Below are 18507 nucleotides of genomic sequence, written 5' to 3'. Positions count from 1 at the left end.
TTATTTGGAATTTATTTTGGTTTTTGATATAAGGTCAGGCTCTGAATGAATTTTTTTGTAAATAGTTATCTAATTATGCCAACACATTACAGGGGCTGACTTTCAGTTCTTGCCACTGCTTCTTATGCTCGTGGTATAAATGGGGTGATCACTCAGTCCCGCAGAACTTTGAGAGATGTGTCTTTTCTGTTCTGCCCACAAACTTTTCAATTTGACAGATCCCAATGTCACAATAAATACTGAATCAAGAAGCCACTTCATTTATTTTCCATATACAATTATATTCCATTGTCTCATCACCCAAAGTCAGTTAACAAACTGCTTCATTGTGCTCCAGATATTTAAAATGTCTCATCACCATATAACAATAGCATATTTTAAGCTTACCTTCCTATCAATTCCGTGCCCTGGTCCCATAGAGAAACAGTGGCCCCACAAAATGACTCTTCCTGTGTGCCTCTAATTCAAGTTGTGAGTCATGAGTCGGAACAGGCCATTTCCATCTCCTGCTCTCGCGAAGTCTGCCTGAGTTTGCTCCTTAGTCCCTGGCCAGGCTGTCCCTCAGAACTTCCAAAACTGGAGTCGATGGAACCTGGCTGCCCATGACTCACACTTTTCCAAAGCTCTGGCTTTCCTTCTAGCCACAGAATTAGAAAAACAGAGGCAATCTGAGAACCAGATGTGGCTCTTTGCAGCAACTTCCAAAACAAGCACTCCTCCTTTATTTGGTTGGCTATTCCACACATACGTGGGGTTTGAGACCGAGAGTTTCTAGTACCGGCCGTGGATCATAATCAGTACTTGGTGTTTCTCAGAGGAATAGACAGAAAATAGAGAGAAGAAACAGGGAAAGAATTCATGGCTTCTCTTTTTCCCGGCTCTTTGCAAATCAAAAAGTGTGTTGCTGGGAACTGAAACTCATTTGGGAAATATTGTCCAATAAGGGTTAATTGTACTCAGGGTTTTTTTGTTTGTTTTTCAGGTGGTGGGAGAGGGGTGGGCAGAGAAACTAACTCCTCTCTCGTTAAGGGGCATTTGAAATAGCTGTGAGTACTTCATAGTTTTAGTGATGCGAATGGTGGCCCTTCTCCTTTCCAAGCCATTTCAGGACCCCTTAATCCTTTCAGTGTCACTTCCAGTAAAATTTTATTTTCAATATTTCAGAAATTCTCTCCACCTTCCTTTTGATGCCTAAGTCCCTGGAACCTCCAAGCCAACTTCAGTGCACATGCTCTGTCCATTGACACAGTCTCCACTCTGACTGTTGTAGCCCACTCACCACCAATTTTTAGGTGGAAAACCTCATGTCCAAGGTGATGATATCAGGAGGTGGGGCCTTTGGGACGTGGTTAGGTCATGAGGGGGATTAGTGCCCTTATGAAACAGACTCCAGTGAGCTCCCTCTCTCCTTCCACCATGAGAGCACACAGCAATAAGCCACCAGTCTGCAGCTGGAAGAGAGCCTTCACCAGATCCCAATCATGCTGGCACCTTAATTTTGGACTTGCAGCCTTCAGAATCATGAGAAATAATTTTCTGATGTTTATAAGCCACCGAGTCTGCAGTATTTTGTTACAGTAGCCCAAGCGAACTAAGACATAAAGCACCTACCATTTATAAAAAGCATTCTACAAAATAGATGACCACAACTCAGTCCTTGTTCCTCATTCCAGAGAGGCATATCGTAGAGGGTTTGCCCTCGTGGCCTTTGGTGTTAGACTGCTTGGGTTCAAATCCTAGCCCTGCCTCTTACTAGCAGTGCAATGTCCACTCTGTGCCTTAGTTTCCTCATCTGTAAAATGAGGGTGATAATAATAGCACCAATTTAGTAGGGTTATTGTGGGAATTAAGTGAACTAACTAATCCACGGGAAGGGCTCAGACTCATAGGTGTCTGTTACACAACGCTTGGGCTGCTCCGATTGAAACAGAACCCATGGTCTGTTTAGTTAGGGGCCCAATTGCCCGCCGCCAGAATTATAACTCTCAATACCAAAGTTTAGTGAAAAGAAAAAGAATTGTTTATTTAATAGTTATATGGATTTAGATTATTTGCGGATTTCTGCCATTAGGTCTTATTTTCCTTAAAACATCCACAAACACATATTTCTGGGTCCGCTGACCAAACCAGGCTAGTTTTAGAAAAGTTAGAGAAACCGTTTCCCTACTTCCTAGACACAGTTCAGTTTTACCGGTAGCTACCAATCATTCAATTCTGATTGGGGGAGGTCTTGTCTGTGTTAAGGGGCTCGCCAGCTTTTAATCCAGAACCTCGTGGATTCTCAGCCTCCTTGTAAACCGCATGGAGTTCTCCCTTCTCAAAGCTGCATGGTCAGTCCCCTCCTCAAAACCGCATGGTCAGACCCCTTCTTTTCAAAGCAGCATGGTGTGTGTCCTTAAAAAATGTCTGCCACTTATTTTTAAATTCCTGACTGCATCCTGTGACATAGAGAGCATGGAGCCCAGTTCTGACCATTCACAGAACCTCACGCAGGCTCTGTGTGCTCTTTCCATACCATTCCCGGGTCCAAGACCCCTCCCATCTTCCCGGGCCTTGGATGCATCAAATCCATTTGCATAACAAAGACACCAGCCACCAGCCCCAGGCATGTGAAAGCATCCTGAAAGCTGCTTCCTTTTCCCCAACCCCCAGCCGTAAGTTCTGGGGGTTTTTGGACACCCCCTTTCTGTAACATCTCGACTTATAAGAAGCATTAGATGAGTGTTGGCTGCCAGTCTAGGTTGGTTTCCAAGCAGATGATCAACCTCAAGGTTGTCTAAGCTCTGTGCTGCTTCTGTCCCCTTCTGCCCAGGGGCCACCAAGCCTGAGCCTTTCTAGAAATCCATGTTGCTTTCTGAGTTCGAGTCCTAGAATAGACATCACTACCTTATTGGAACCATAAATATGTATTTTTAAAAATTTCCATACTACCATAGTACCCAGCTATACATTTTCCTTCTGGGGTGTCAGTCTGAGAAACTATCAGCTTTGTTAAGGGGCAAGACAAAAAGGTATAAAGTGATGAGGGAGATAAATACTGAGCCTTCAAAGCCTGCACCCCAGAGATCTAGCTGAGCTGAGTCTGCTGGGGCTTTCGAATCTCTGTTTCCCTGGGGCCAGGTGTCACCTGCCTCTCAGTGGAAATGCCCTCCAGGAAGGGTTGTGCAGGCTGGCACTGCCTGGCTCTAGAATCGGTTGCTTTTTCTTTTGAGGACATCTTGATCACAAGTGCCCACTCTCATATGATGACAAGAGCATCTGCTCCCACACTGGCAGGACCTGGAAGAACAACGCTAAGCAAGTCGCAGCTGCCACTGCCCAGCAGTGCAAATGAAGGCTATGATTCTGATGAAGAGGTGGTCAGGCCCCAGAAACCTGGCTCCTACTTTGTCCACAGCTATTCCTGCTGGGCTTTTAAGCCATTCAGGCAAAACGGACAAGGCCAGGCAAGCGACAACTAATCGCTACTAACGAATATTTGGCCCAAATCCTTCTGTGTCTCCTGCCAAATCAGTCAGGTTCCTCCCTAATGGAAACCCTGCGATGACTTCTTATGGCTTTTAAGATAAAATCCAAAACCCTGGACAAGGGCCTGGATGAGCAGGCCTGCTGCCCCTTCCATGTTCTCTCCAGCCCCTCTGCCTCACTGTCGACCTTGCCTCTCCCTCCTGCCTTCATTACGAAGCTCTCCCCTGGTCATGCAGCCCCTTTCTACTCCCCCTCTAGCTCTCAGCTTCTCAGCTTTAGGGGCACTAACCCCAACCCCAACCCGACCCCACCACGACAAGATCAGATCCTCTTTGTATGTAGCCCACCTTCTTGGTAGCGCTTTTACAATTATAATTATGTAACTGATTTGTAATTCTTTGGTCAACATCTATCTCCCTGACAGACTGTGAGCTCTGTGCAGGCAGGTGCCATGTGAGTTAGAATCCCTGTGGCATCTCTGTGCCTGGCATGTAGCAATAGCTCAGAAATATCTGTTGACTGGGTGAATAAGTTAACTGGGGTTCCAGTTTTAATCCCAACTAAAGAGCTCCTACCTTTTTTCCATCTGCCTTTAAATTTTTCTATCCTTCTTGAAAACAATAGTCTCAGCCTCCTGGGATGACGTCCACATTCCCCTAAGCCCTCCCTTCCCGGGCTTGCACAAACCAGCACTGAAACACAGTCAGCAAAGCCGTGTTACTTCATTCCTCATTATCATTCTTAAGCCACATTTTCAGTTTCAATCCCCATAAATCAATCTGTCCTGCTCTTCCCACAAGGCATCAGCTTTGACCTTTGTATTATTGCTATTTTTCCTAGAAAGCTCTTTGCTCTTAAAAAAAAAAAAAAAAATGAATGTCATTTTTAAATCCTCCTCATGTTGTGCCATCTTTGCCGTTGCAAAACTCAAGTATACGGAATATGTCTTTACTGGTAAACCCTGGATCTTGGGCCCAGGTCAGCTGTGTATGCAAATCTCCCCCACAAACTAGATGGTCTGCAGCAGCATTTCCAGCATTAATCTCTGTAAGTCCACAGTTATCTGGTTACTCACAGAGAGACTGGTTAGGAGTTAGATAAGCCTTTGGAGTTGAACAAATTGAGACTACAATTCTAGTGGTTATACACCAGCCGTGTGACCCTGTCCAGTCCCTAAATCCCTCAAAGTCTGGAAGTCCTCTTCTCTAATAAGAGGATAGCAAATAATACCCTTCACAAGGTCATTGACAGAATAAAATGAAATGGTGTCTGCGAATGTTTAGAACAGTTCCTGGTCCTCAAAATGGTACTTTTTGTGAATGTCATCAATATCCTTTTCCTGGGCCATCTTCCTTTATGGGGTTGAATCCCCTCGTCCCAGGCCACGAAGCCTCCATTCTAACCCTACCAGAGGCCTCCACAGATGCCTTCAGAATGAATGAAGGGAGGGGAGGCAAAATAGGCCAATTTGTAGAATATGGTCATTCAAGATTTATCCATCCCAAGAAATTTTCTCACTACAATTAGTTAAACACAACTGTATTGGTCAGGGTTTTCCAGAGAAACAAACCAACAGAAGATAGATGATAGATGATAGATAGATAGATAGATAGATAGATACAGATAGAAAGATTTACTCTACTCATTATAAAAGTATTTGTTATAAGGTATCAACTTGCACCAGTACGGAGTCTAATAAGTCCTACAATGTGCTGTCTGCAAGCGAGAGAACCAGGGAGGCTGGGGTGTAGTTCCGAGGCCTGAGAGCCAGAGCTTATAGATTTCAGACTGTAGATTGTAGCCCAGAATAGGAGAGCACAGCACAGGGGACCAATATCCCAGCTTGAGCAGCCAGGCAAAGAGAGGGCATTCAACCTGCCTCCACCTTTTCCGTCTATTCAGGAACTCAACAGATGAGGCCTACCTACATCAGTAAGAACTATCTGTTTTACTCAGTTCACCAATTCAAATGCTAATCTCCTCCAGAAATACCCTCATAGACACCCCCGGGAACAATGTTTGACCAACATCTGAGCACCTGTGTCCCATTCAAGTTGACACATAAAATCAACCATCCCAACAACAATTGCAAACCTTGAGTTATATCTTTTTTAAAATTTTCAGTTGGGATCTGGATTTTATAATAACCTAAAATTCTGACTTTTATTTTTAGTCAATAATATTTAGATTTTGTAGACAAAGTTTATGAGAAATCAGCACAGGGGCAATGTACAGTTCTTGACAAAGTAGAGCTTGTAGAAATAACTTGGGTTGTCAAAATATCCTACTACTAGTTAGCGCTCCATCTCCAGGCTTATTGTTGTGTATAATCCACCTACACGCCCCATTGCACTTGTTTCCCAAGGCTGTCATAACAAAGTACCACAAACTGGGCAACTTAGAACAACAGGAATTTATTCTCTCACAGTTGTGAAGGCCAGAAGTCCAAAATTAAGAGGTGGGCAGGGTTCATTTTTTCTGGAGGCTCTGAGGGAGAAACTGTTTCACAAGTCTTTCTCAGGTTCTAGTACTTGTTAGAAATTCTTGGTGTTGCCTCTTTTACAGCCACATCACTCCAACCTCTGCCTCCATCTTCACATGGCCTCTGTATGTCTTCTCTTTTCCTGTCTCTTAGAACACTTGTCATTGGATTTAGGGTCCAACCTAGTCCAAGGTGATCTCATCTCAAGATCCTAAACTAATACCATGTGGGTGGACATATCCCTTGAGGAGCTACTATTCAGCCTACTATACCCACCAAACTAATATTTCTGAAGTAGCACTTGGAAGGCAAATCTTCAGTAACAATACACAGTCTATAAAATTAATTGAGACTCGTTAGCCTGCTTTTTGGTCCCGTCTACAATCCTACCTCACGGTCTTCATTTCAACTGTATCGCTCTCTTTTCCTTAGCTCTTCTCTTTTCTGAGTTAGCACTTCTGCCAGCATTTTCTACTCACTGCCAAGCTACAATTTCCTTTTCTGCATTCACACCTAGAAAGCTCTCTCTTGTTTTTCTCATCCTTTGTGACACATCTTAAATCCCAGCTTCTTCAAAAAGGCTTGTGTGATGATATCTGCATGAAGCACAAATATTTATCATTAGCATTTTCCATCTGAGGGAACTTTTACTGCCTTTTGACACATTTTGTGTTAGTATTTGAGTATTTACTTAAATTATATTGTATTTAACTTTTTATATGTTTCCTTTTCATCTCTTCATATTTCAAATTCTTTGAGGTAAGACAATCTTTACTTAAATTCCTTGCATCCCTCCACAACAACAATTTTTTCTTACTTTGGTTTAGAGAATGTATTAGTCGGGGTTCTCCAAGGAAACTGAAAGAGGAGATGAGAGAATTTATAAGGAATTAACTCATGTGATTATAGAGGCTGAGAAGTCCCAAGATTTTCAGTGGGCAAGCTGGAGACCCAAGAAAGCTGATACAAAATTCCCTCAGTTATTGCGGATATTACGTTCTAGACCCTCCCACGATAGGTGAAAATCTGCGAAGTAGGAACCTTACATTTATTTTAGTATTTATATATATTTTAAGGCTTTATAAACCCTTCCCACACACTTATAAACGTTCCCAGTCCCTTATTAACCTTTCCCACTTCCTTATTAATCTTTTTCACACTTTTATAAACACTACTTATGTTCTTAAGCACATTCTACACTCTTAAACCTGTGAGAAACGCTCACAATAAAAACTGGGACACAGGACTTGAGCAGTAAAACGAGGCCTTTATTCACGAGTCTGCAGAGCCGGGCGCACCCTCACAGCCAGGAGAATGTGCGCGCCAAGTAGACAAAGGAAACTGGTTTTATAGTCTTAGCTTTCCCACCCTGAAATTGCTACCCTAAAGTGATTATCTTTTCCACCCTGAAATTGCCACCCTAAAGTGATTATCTTCTTTGCCCTAAAGTGAGAGCGATTAGCTTCCCCGCCCTAACGCAATTAGCTCCCCCTCCCCGCTCCTTCTTCCCCGTTTCTCCATTACTGGTTACTCCGGAGTTACAATCTAACACGGTTATCTAAATGCCCCTTCTGTGGTTTGTAGATATGCCAGTGATGTCAGCTCCCTTCTCAGAGACCCTCTAATTACATTTGCCCTTAAGACCCTTTAATTACATTTGCCCTTTGTTACTAATGACTTTTCACTGGTTTGAGAGTCACTATGTCCTTGTTTCTAACAATTCCCCCCTGTCTCTTTTGGAAAATTGACTACTCAAACCATTCTATTTATCCCTTCAAATTTAAGGAGGATTTCTCAACTTTCTTCCTTATAGTTAGGATTCCCTTTGGTCTCTTGGAGGAGGAGATTATGAAAAGTTGCTGGCATTTGTTTAGTTAGTGCAGTCTCAATTAGCCTTTGAACCAAACCTCTGACGCATGGAATAATACAATAGCCTAAAGCTGTGAGGACACCTGCTACCACTATGAGGGATACCAGAGCTGATGAGATCATTCCTTTCCAGTTGCCAAACCAGTTTTCTAACCATCCTGTTATGGGATTATCAATACCTGAGTTTTCTGCCACCTTATTTGCTAAGATAGTTAGTCCCTGCAGGGCCTTAGTGATAGATCCATCAGGGGCTGTATTATTAGGGATAAAGGTGCAACACTGCCCCCGAGCATTACACATACACCTCCCTTTTCTGCCAGCATCATATCTAGTGCCATCCTGTTCTCCCAAGCCACTCAACTGGTGGCATCTAATTGTTGAGCGATTCCTTCTATAGTATTCCTAGTATAATTGATAAACCTCTGTTGGTTATAATAAATATAGTTTATCTAATCAACAGAAGAGCAGTGACTCAAACCCTGCTGCTATCTGATTTCTAGGTTTAAACTCATCTGGAACTCCTCTGGGGACTCCAATGGTGTCACTATAGATATGAGGATTATAGGATTCACCAGGCGCCACTGACCTTTTTTTTTTTTTTTTCCTAACAGGGGCAGTCTGGATCGGTTTTGGAAATGCTAGGGTAAATGGGATAGCCAATTGAACAGGGCACAGGTTCCACTCCACCTGTTAGGCAGGATTTTCCAGAGACTCCTCTGCCCACAATACTACCAGACATCTGTTCTGGGGATTCGGAGGGGAATATAGTTGCCGGCCCCACTGTAAAGCTGTCTCGCATTTCTGGTATGAGTGCATATTAGGAGTTCTTCCACAGGGGTACCCAAATTCGCTTCCCACCTAGAGAGGCAAGAAGAGTAATTCATGGGCCCCACTGAGTATGAAGGGAGTGACTGAGTCCCATTACTCCTTATAGAGGGAAAGAGGAGAGACAAGCTTCTGCAAGTCTCATTTCCCCATGCATTCTCATCCTGGTAGAGAGCGAGCATACAGGCCATTCCCGAGGGGTCAGAGTCCCAGCCTAGTGGAAATGGTACAACCTGTGCCTGGGGTCTCCCTGTGGTACAAGCATAACAGTTGCTTTTATTCAGAGATTTAACAGTAAATTTGACCCATTCTACCCAAGCATTTGCATCCCCATATCCAGTCTCTATCTCTAAGGTCTGTCTGAGGTTTAATACCTTAAAAACTTTTACCTTGGCTGGATTATTCTGGGGTCTTTTCTGAGGTGTTTCTGAGATCTAGCTGAGAGAAGTTAGATTTTCTCGGGAAGGAGGAGTTGTCACTAAGTGAAGACCTAGCCATCCTACTGGATCTATGCCAGATATATCCACTCCTAAGCCATAAACTCTGGTAGCCACATGGGGTTTCTACTTAAGGCCTGTGGCTGGTTAAGTGTTAGAAGAGGGTTGCACTGGAGAGGCTGGCAGTTTGGGGGAGGAGCTTCTTTGCTTAAAGTTATTTTAGGCAAAGGAGACCAGTTTTAAAATGAAGCCCATTGACCAACCCATACTTCGCCAACCCAACCACTTAGTTCAGCCAAACTGTTGAGTCTCAGGAGGCAGCAATGCAGATGGGCTTCTTAAGTGCAGCTTGTATGTACAGATAACCACTCAGGAAATTAGATCATAGGCTTATGCCCTATGAAAACAGAAAGACACACACATGTTAATTCACACAACACAATTCACAAACCAGTCTTTAAATTTGCAAGACTGTCTTATTGGGAAGATATCCAGTTGCAAGGCATTTGATATTCTTCTTGCCTGTAAATTAAGCATTATTGATAATGTCACAGACCTGGTTTAACTTTTGAATGAAAACAAACTTTTAATTAAAATAAACTTTATAGACACAGCTGCACTAGTTTATAGTCTACCACTGATCATTGTGATTTTCCTCAAATCACGATTTTTCTCCCTAAGATTACCCTCCTCGTTATTAAAGGGACTGCATTAAGTCCAGTTTTAATTTAGCCTGTTCATTTGCATAAATACAACAAGAGCAGCCATTGATAGCATAAATCTTTTAAGTCTGCTTTGCTGGAACTTACACAAGGAACCTTCAGGATTACCTTTAGTCTGCCCTCTGGGCACAGAAGCTGAGCCACATACCTGCCATCTGGCCTTGCCTGTAAAACCCATGCTTTTTACAAATTCTTCAAGCTTTCCATTGTGCCTAAAGTTTCCTCCTAGCCATTTATCAGGGAAGCAACCTTTGTTTCTTCCCTAGAAAGATTGCCATGGACCGCACAACCACCCAAGGTGCTAGGTCTTTCCCTCATGGGCTTGCATTAGCCTAGGCATGCCTCCTTCAGGCATGACATTCCAGTCAAAGCCTCGGCTGACATTACCACCATTAGCAACTGGTCTTATTAGTTTTATGCAAAGGAACCTTATGTCACTTCTTACTTCTTTACAATGCCAAATACTGGAGGGTTCCGGTAGGGAGAAAAATATAAAGGCGTGAAGGAAAATCCTTGTCCTTCAAAACTGCATTTCCATGCATTATACCTTCTATTACTAAAACCATACAATTTCTTCTCAAAACCTTCATAAATTTCTAACAAATTTTTCATTTACATGCTTTACACTTCTTTTGGTTCCCTTTCTTTCATGTGAAGTTTTAAAATTTCCCTGGGAAACCTCAATTTTTCCTTTCAGAGCATAAACAGAACACAAGCAGCTGAGGTTTTCTTTTCCCAGGTTTAAAGCTTCCATAACTTTCTTTCTTTTTTATAATTACAACTTTCCTCAGACCTTCTGCAACATTCACAAACTTTCTAAATACCCTTTACTGCTTTAGATTTAACCATAACCTGCTTCTAATCCTTGTTCTTTTCCACACGGCGAAGAACTGTACTTAAACTCAGTATCTGGCAGCTAAAAGTTCCTAGATTTGCAGAGATATTCTGCAGCTTTTTGAAGTTCCTGCTTCTCCTCCTCTCTTCTAACATACGCTTTCTGAGCTTTCCTGAGGAGTTTTTCAGTTGCTTTATTTGGCCCATTCATTTACTTTTTGCAATTTCTTACAAATATTTGGCCAGTTTCTGTTACAATGGTGACTTTTAAGAGTCCCTGTCCCACAGCATTCTCTGGATTTAGACCAGAATACTCCCTCATTTTGTCCCTGAGCTTCTGCAGGGATCTGATGGAGCTGTATTTCGAATGCCTTGGAGACATTCTGTGCATGGGGAACGGACTCCTTGATTTCCCTGATGACGAAGCTCCTAAGGTCTTTCATTTGAGCCCTAGCCTCCGGCCTGTTATCCCAATCAGGGTCTATACTGGGAAACTTCTGTTAGGCCGGGACAATTTCCTGACTGGGGGGATGTTCCCTTTCCCATATCCTCATAGCAGCCCGTCTGATCACTCCCTTCTCTTCCCCACTGAAGATGTCTAGTATAGACATTAATTCTGTCCACATGTATATGCTGGGTCCGGGGAACTGATCTAATTATTCTGCCAGTCCAAGGGGGTCCTTTACCAAGCGCTTCATATTGCGCTTGAAGTTTCTAACTTCAGTGCTTGTTGAAGGAGCATTTGACATATCTAATATGTCCTGGACCCATGGAGACCTCCCTAAGGGGAAACTGGCTGCTCTGAGGGAATGGGGAAGTTCTTTAGGTCTTGATTACATTGTTTCAATTCCTTTCTTAATTTAGATAAGTTGCCACCAGCGCCATAGGTGTCATGGGGGCGGATACTGGTGGGGTATCTGCTAGGTGTTCCTGGCCTCTTCCGTCTGTACTGTCCGTCCACGGTGCCTCTGCCCAGTTGGCTGCTGGCTGGCCAGGGCTATAAGGCAATGGGAGACAGGACAGAGGGTCCCAGGCCTTATCTTTTTCTTTTTTACAGGGAAGAGACCTGTGGATCTGCTGGTAGGTGGTGATCAGCAGAGAGTATATTCCCTCTCTTCCTTAAAGGCTGATGCCTGGCCCTGGCTGTTGTGACCCAGTGGACCAAGCACCAGCCCGCGAACCAAGTGTCACCGGTTCAACTCCCAGTCAGGGCACACGACCAGGCCACACGCCAGGTCCCCAACTGGGGGCACCAGCGAGAGGCAACCACACAGCGATGCCCCTCTCTTCCTTCTCCAAAAACAAACAAACAAACAAACAAACAATCCAAAAAAAGCTGAACACACATATAAGACCAGGGCTTGACAAACCCAACATTCATCAGACCCAAATAGGGGCTAGGAGACAGATTTCCCCTAAATGGGTTCCTTTGGCCAAAGGAAACAACAATAATTTACCATTGTCTGTTTTTCCTTACTTTTGGTCCCCACCCCTAGGCCTAAAATTTCCATTTCCCATCCTCAGCTGATTCCCGTGGCTGACTCCAGCTGTGTTCTCAACCTAACGGACCCAGCAGAGGGGCACTCCACACTCGCTTACTTGCACACAGACCGAGATGCTTCGTTTGTCTCCGGCCGCTTCCCTCACAGGACAATGGACCCAGCGGAGGTGCACTCCGGCCGTTCCCTCACGGGAGAACGGACCCAGCGGAGGTGCACTCCGGCCATTTCCTCACAGGACAACGGACCCAGCGGAGGTGCACTCCGGCCATTCCCTCACAGGAGAACGGACCCAGCGGAGGTGCACTCCGGCCGTTTCCTTCACGGGACAACGGACCCAGCGGAGGTGCATTCCGGCCGTTCCCTAATGGGAGAACGGACCCAGCGGAAGAGCACTCCGGCCGTTTCCCTCACGGGAGGACGGACCCAGCGGAGATGCACTCCGGCCGTTTCCCTCACGGGACAACGGACCCAGCGGAGGTGCACTCCGGCCGTCTCCCTCACGGGACAGCGGACCCAGCGGAGAGGCACTCCACACTCGTACCAGCCACACACACAACTCGTACCAGCCACACGCACAACTCGTACCAGCCACACACACAATCAGCTTCCCGAGGATGCCCAACCACCAAGGCAGTACTTAAGTCCAATTTTCCTACCTTGGCCCGTGCACGAGGTTGCCTGGTTGCCGCGGTGTTTGCTTTTGTTTCCCCCTGCGTCGATCCACTGCTGTCCCAACAAGAAGTCTCGGGTCGTTTCTGGACACTGAGGCGGGTGGGCCCTGGGTCAAGCGGGCCACCCAAAAGTGGGTAGGACGCGTCTCCCCACCTTGGCTCAGAGCCCTTCCCACACACAGGCGGAGGATCCCGGACGAGCCCCCAAATTGTGAGAAACGCTCACAATAAAAACTGGGACACAGGACTTGAGCAGTAAAACGAGGCCTTTATTCACGAGTCTGCAGAGCCGGGCGCACCCTCACAGCCAGGAGAATGTGCGCGCCAAGTAGACAAAGGAAACTGGTTTTATAGTCTTAGCTTTCCCACCCTGAAATTGCTACCCTAAAGTGATTATCTTTTCCACCCTGAAATTGCCACCCTAAAGTGATTATCTTCTTTGCCCTAAAGTGAGAGCGATTAGCTTCCCCGCCCTAACGCAATTAGCTCCCCCTCCCCGCTCCTTCTTCCCCGTTTCTCCATTACTGGTTACTCTGGAGTTACAATCTAACACAGTTATCTAAATGCCCCTTCTGTGGTTTGTAGATATGCCAGTGATGTCAGCTCCCTTCTCAGAGACCCTCTAATTACATTTGCCCTTAAGACCCTTTAATTACATTTGCCCTTTGTTACTAATGACTTTTCACTGGTTTGAGAGTCACTATGTCCTTGTTTCTAACAAACCTACATAATTTTAACATACATATACAGCACCACAAAATCCCGCAATATAGTGAAAAATCCAATAAATAATTAAATATAATATTTTTTAAAATCCCGTGATACAGTGAAGCCGCGATAAGTGAACCATGATATAGAGAGGGACTACTGTACATCAGTCTGAGTCCAAAGGCCAGAAAAGGCCAAAGTCTGAGCCCAAGCATATAGTCAGAAGTTTCCTCTTACTCAGCCTTTTTGGTCTATTCATGCCTTCAACTGATTGGATGAAGCTCACCCACATGATTGGGGGCGGGGTTGTCAATCTGCTTTACTCAGTTTACCTACTCAAATATTTTTTAACACAATTTTCTTTTTTTTTTTAAGATTTCATTTATTTATTTTCAGAGATAGGGGAAAGGAGGGAGAATGAGAGGGAGAGAAACTTGTGCGAGAGAAATATCAATTGGTTTCTTCTCGCACACTCCCAACTGGGGACTGGCCCACAGCCCAGGAATGTGCCCTGACCAGGAATTGAACTGGTGACATTTTGGTTCACAAGCCATGACTCAACCCACTGAGCCACACCAGTCAGGGCTACCTACTCCAGAAACATTCTCGCAGACACACCCAGATTGTTTAAGCAAACACCTGGCACCCTGTGACCCAGTCAAGTTGACACACAAAGTTCATCATCACAAAGAAATATATAGGGGTAGCAATTAGCCCCAACTCTATTAATTAATAATGCATCACAGGTTCCTAACATCAGAGACTCGGCAACTTGAAACCACTACATCTATGAGAGAGACTCTGGGTCCCTCGGAGTGTATGAAGAAACTACTCAGACACTCTCCATCTGAGGAAGGAAGGGAGGGGGTTTTCCTTAGTGGAAAATCGCCCGTTTCTTTATTAGCAGGGGTTTTTATCCACTTTCCACATGCGGAAGTACTTAAGGAAAATATGCAGCACTTCCCCAAATGGTAGGGAGTGAAAGGGAAATGCAGATCAATACAGGGTTGAAACATCCAGGTATTTTACACAAGGTCAAAAGCACTTCCTCTTACTTTATTGTTCTGTTCTTCACATTTTACTGACAAGGATTTTAGGTTTTACAGAGAAAAACAGAGCAGGTTCCCTTTTCCTTAAAAGCCACTTTGTATTTCTATTCTATCCTTAAAATTCCCCGGAGGGTGGGATTCAGAGCAGGCCTGGAAGACAACCTGCCGGCTAAGGGCCCAGCTGGGGGTAGCTCCACACAGCAGTCAGAGTCTTTTAAACCAAGCCTGTCTGCCTCCCACATTTCCCCATGTCTGTCTGTCCCCCACACATCTACCTGCAGGATGTCTCTAGCTACAGTTTGGATGAAATGATTTTACAGAATCTCCCTTTTGTCAAGGGAGGCAGGTGTTCTACTAGTGGCACCAGAAATGGAAGCAATGGAATAAAGCAATATTTATTAGCAAACCAAGTCATGACTGGGCTCTTGTGTTCCCAACCCATATTCCACATGCAATTAGCTCTGATGATTTCTACTTGAGAGTGATAGATCCAGCTCATGGGTTCCAAAAGGAAGGTTTTAAGATCCCTCTGAGAATCATTATACTTACACTAATGTGCTCTAATAAAACATGCTTAAGACTCCTCAGTTTGCAAGTAACACAGAATAAATAGTACTGAATCAGTGACTGCCAAATAGCCCTTCTTACTTTTATGCTCACACTGCTAAAACAAATGTAATATTGTATTTCACTTCATCATTCTGGGAGATTTCTAGAAGAGAATAACACTTTGATGCTATAATTAATCCTATGAATGAAAATATATAAGCTCTTTCTGTCCAATCATCCACCTTCCCCTGCCTCCACTCCTGAACTATATATAATGTCCTACCTAACTCCCCCTTTTTTATAATCGACTTGAAAACATTCTCTTGTAACAATCCCCAGTGCCTTTGATCCTCGTTTGTTTTAGGGTAATGCTACCCTGTGTCTGCCTGTGACTCTCAATCAATACTTGAATTCACGTTAAGTATTTCTTCTTCATCTATCCCATGCTTAGCACTAGGCTGTCCTCATAAGCCTGTTCATGCAGAAGATGCCCCCAGAGCTGTGTCTGTCCATGTCCAGCCAGGAAATTAGCATCCCTTTAAATAATGCAAAGAACAAATAAACCAGGAAATCAGTTTGAAATGTGTTTTACTGGTGGAAAGGGCAAAGGAGTAATGGTGTGAAAAGGAGGCTAGGTGAGCAAAAGAAAAAAAACAAAACGTCCCCCAAATGTGAGAGAGCTGGCCTGGAAACCCTATGCCCACAGTGAGTGCGGAGCAGCTGGAGGCGTGGCCAGTGCTGCCAAGGGACCAGCTGCTGGCTCGGTCACCAGGAACATGTGCACCGACTGTGACAGCTGAAATGCACCTCCACTGCCAGAGCCCACAGATGCCTGCAGTCCCTCAGTCACCTGCCAAGCTTGTGCCGCTGCCCCCGTGCATCTCTCAGGTCCCTGTGTGCCTTGCCGGGTATGCCAAGAACACAAGGCTTTGACCGCCAACTAACATATATGACAATGTGGGTACAGTGCATTGTGCCTGGATTGGTCAGAGTTAGCCAATAAAAGTACAGGATGCCCAGTTAAATTTTAATTTCAGATAAACAACAAATAACTTTTTAGTCTAAGTGTGTGCCAGGATGAATGAATTCCTTCGTCTGACTTGGGAGACTTGTGTCTTCTGCCAAATTCCATGAAGGAGAAACAGACTCATGTCTACACTTGAGAGGAGGATACAAATCAAGACCCAGAAGCAGCTCCAGTCCACCCTCCAGACCTGCAAGTCGGAAACTCACAGCCAAACACGCAATCTGAATTTCTCACGCTAAATAATCAGTACCCTCCCATCCTCGATAACCTAGTTCTTTTGAGGAGGGGACTCCAGTAAGGAAGCCCACACTACCATGTATGTCTACATACTCCCAGACACACCACCAGCTCCAGAAGAAGCCTATTTCAAATGCATTGAAAACCTGAGTGAGACTTCCGGCCAAGATGGAGGCTTAGACGGACACGCTAGGTCTCCCTCTACAACTAGAGAGGAATACAACTACTTCAAAACAAAGGATAACTAGAAATTCCAGAAAATAAAACTACACGGAAGTCCAACACATGAAGTTATAAACCAGCGGTGCCATTTGGGCAGGTAAGAGTGAAAGAGGGCAGTGCTGTTTGCGGTCGCACCTGGACAACGGCGGGCGACGGCGAATCCCGGATCCGTCAAGCCCCTGCCGGTGCGCGACTCCGGCTCCGGCGCTGGGGAGAGCGGCCGCCGCATCGCCTTGAACAGTGAGGCCCAGGGGGGCGGGAGGACGGATCCCGGTCTCCTAGCTGAATAACTGTGTGAATCCATCTTGGACCCCCGCCCCCAAAGAAAGCACCACAGGGCTGCGAAATAGGTCGCGGACAGGCAGGCGCCGGCCGGTCGCTGATTTGTGACGCGTACACAGGCACTGCACCCTACAGCCGGCCCAAGAAAACAAAACGCATCTGTCAAAATGAGGCAGACAACTATAGAGATCCCGGTAACACAACTCACCAGACAGCAGATAGAGAACCTGACAGATGAACAGATAAGAAACCTGTCAGAGGCTCAGTTCTGGGCCATTGTTAACAGATGGCTTACAGAATTCACAAAAGAGCAGGAAAAAGATATGAAAGAAGCGAAAAACTTTCATAACGAAAGGAACAAAACCGCATACGAGACAGAAGGAAAGGAAATAAAATCCAGAGTTCATTTCAACAAACTGGAATATGGAGAAGGAACAAGCAGTCAACCAATGCAGCGAGAGGAAATGGGAAGCAACAATGAAAGGATCAGAAACCTCTGGGACAGCTATAAAAGGCCCAACATAAGAATCATTGGTTTGCCAGAGAATGAGGAAGATGAATTAGAACTTGAAAAATTGAGTGAAAATATAATAAAGGAGAACTTCCCAGACTTGGGGAAGGGAATAGACTTGCAGGTCCAGGAAGCAAGGAGAGTTCCCAAGAGACTGGACCCAGGGAGAACCACTCCAAGACACATTATAATCAAAATGTCAAAAATTAAAGATAAAGAGAGAATCTTAAAAGCAGCAAGAGAGAAGAAAAGAATTATGTACAAAGGGGTCCCAATTAGACTATCAGCTGACTTCTCAAGGGAAACCCTACAGGCAAGAAGGGACTGGCAAGAAATATTCAAAGTAATGAAAATCCAAAACCTACAACCACGAATACTCTACCCAGCGAAATTGTCATTCAGAATAGAAGGACAGAGAAAGTGTTTCCAGGACAAAATAAAACTGAAAGAGTTCATTAGATCCAAACCACTGTTATATGAGATGTTAAAGGGACTGGTTTAAAAAAAACAGAAGCTAGGGAGATGAAACAAAGGCAAACTAAATAGGCAACGAGAGTGGAAAAGGAACTGTGGGTACGGAAAGCATATTGGGGGGAGGTCAACAGGGAGGGGGAATGGGGAAAGGGAGGGAGATGATATAGGAATTGGGGATCAAGGTAGGAGGGAATGGAATAGACGGAGAGAGGTTGGGAGGAACTGTATGCACAACTAACGGACATAATCTAAAAGGGGGGGACAACTGGAGGGAGGGGGGCCACCGGGTGGAGGGGAGCAGAGGGAAGGGAAATTGGCACAAATGTAATATTTTAATCAATAAAACACATTAAATCTGAAAAAAAAATAAATAAAAGGATAATAAAGGAAAAAAAAAAAAAACCTGAGTGAATTAGTTGGTTGAGTCTTCCACTTTCAGAGTGATTACTGTTCTGCAGTTCAAACCACCTTTGTTTGCTAACTCTTTAGCCTGATTTTGGTGCCCCTACAGCCTGACTTCAATCTTTCAATAGCAGGCTGGGTCATTTGACTCAGGTCCATGGACAGTCAATACCTTTCATGGAGCTCAGCACAGGCTAGAATATAGCAAGTGTAGCAGACAGAATTCTTGATTATAA

The sequence above is a fragment of the Furipterus horrens genome, unplaced genomic scaffold (assembly GCF_987537825.1).
Source record: "Furipterus horrens unplaced genomic scaffold, mFurHor1.1.pri manual_scaffold_10, whole genome shotgun sequence".
Lineage (NCBI taxonomy): Eukaryota > Metazoa > Chordata > Mammalia > Chiroptera > Furipteridae > Furipterus > Furipterus horrens.
Note: the sequence above shows the minus strand (reverse complement) of the source record.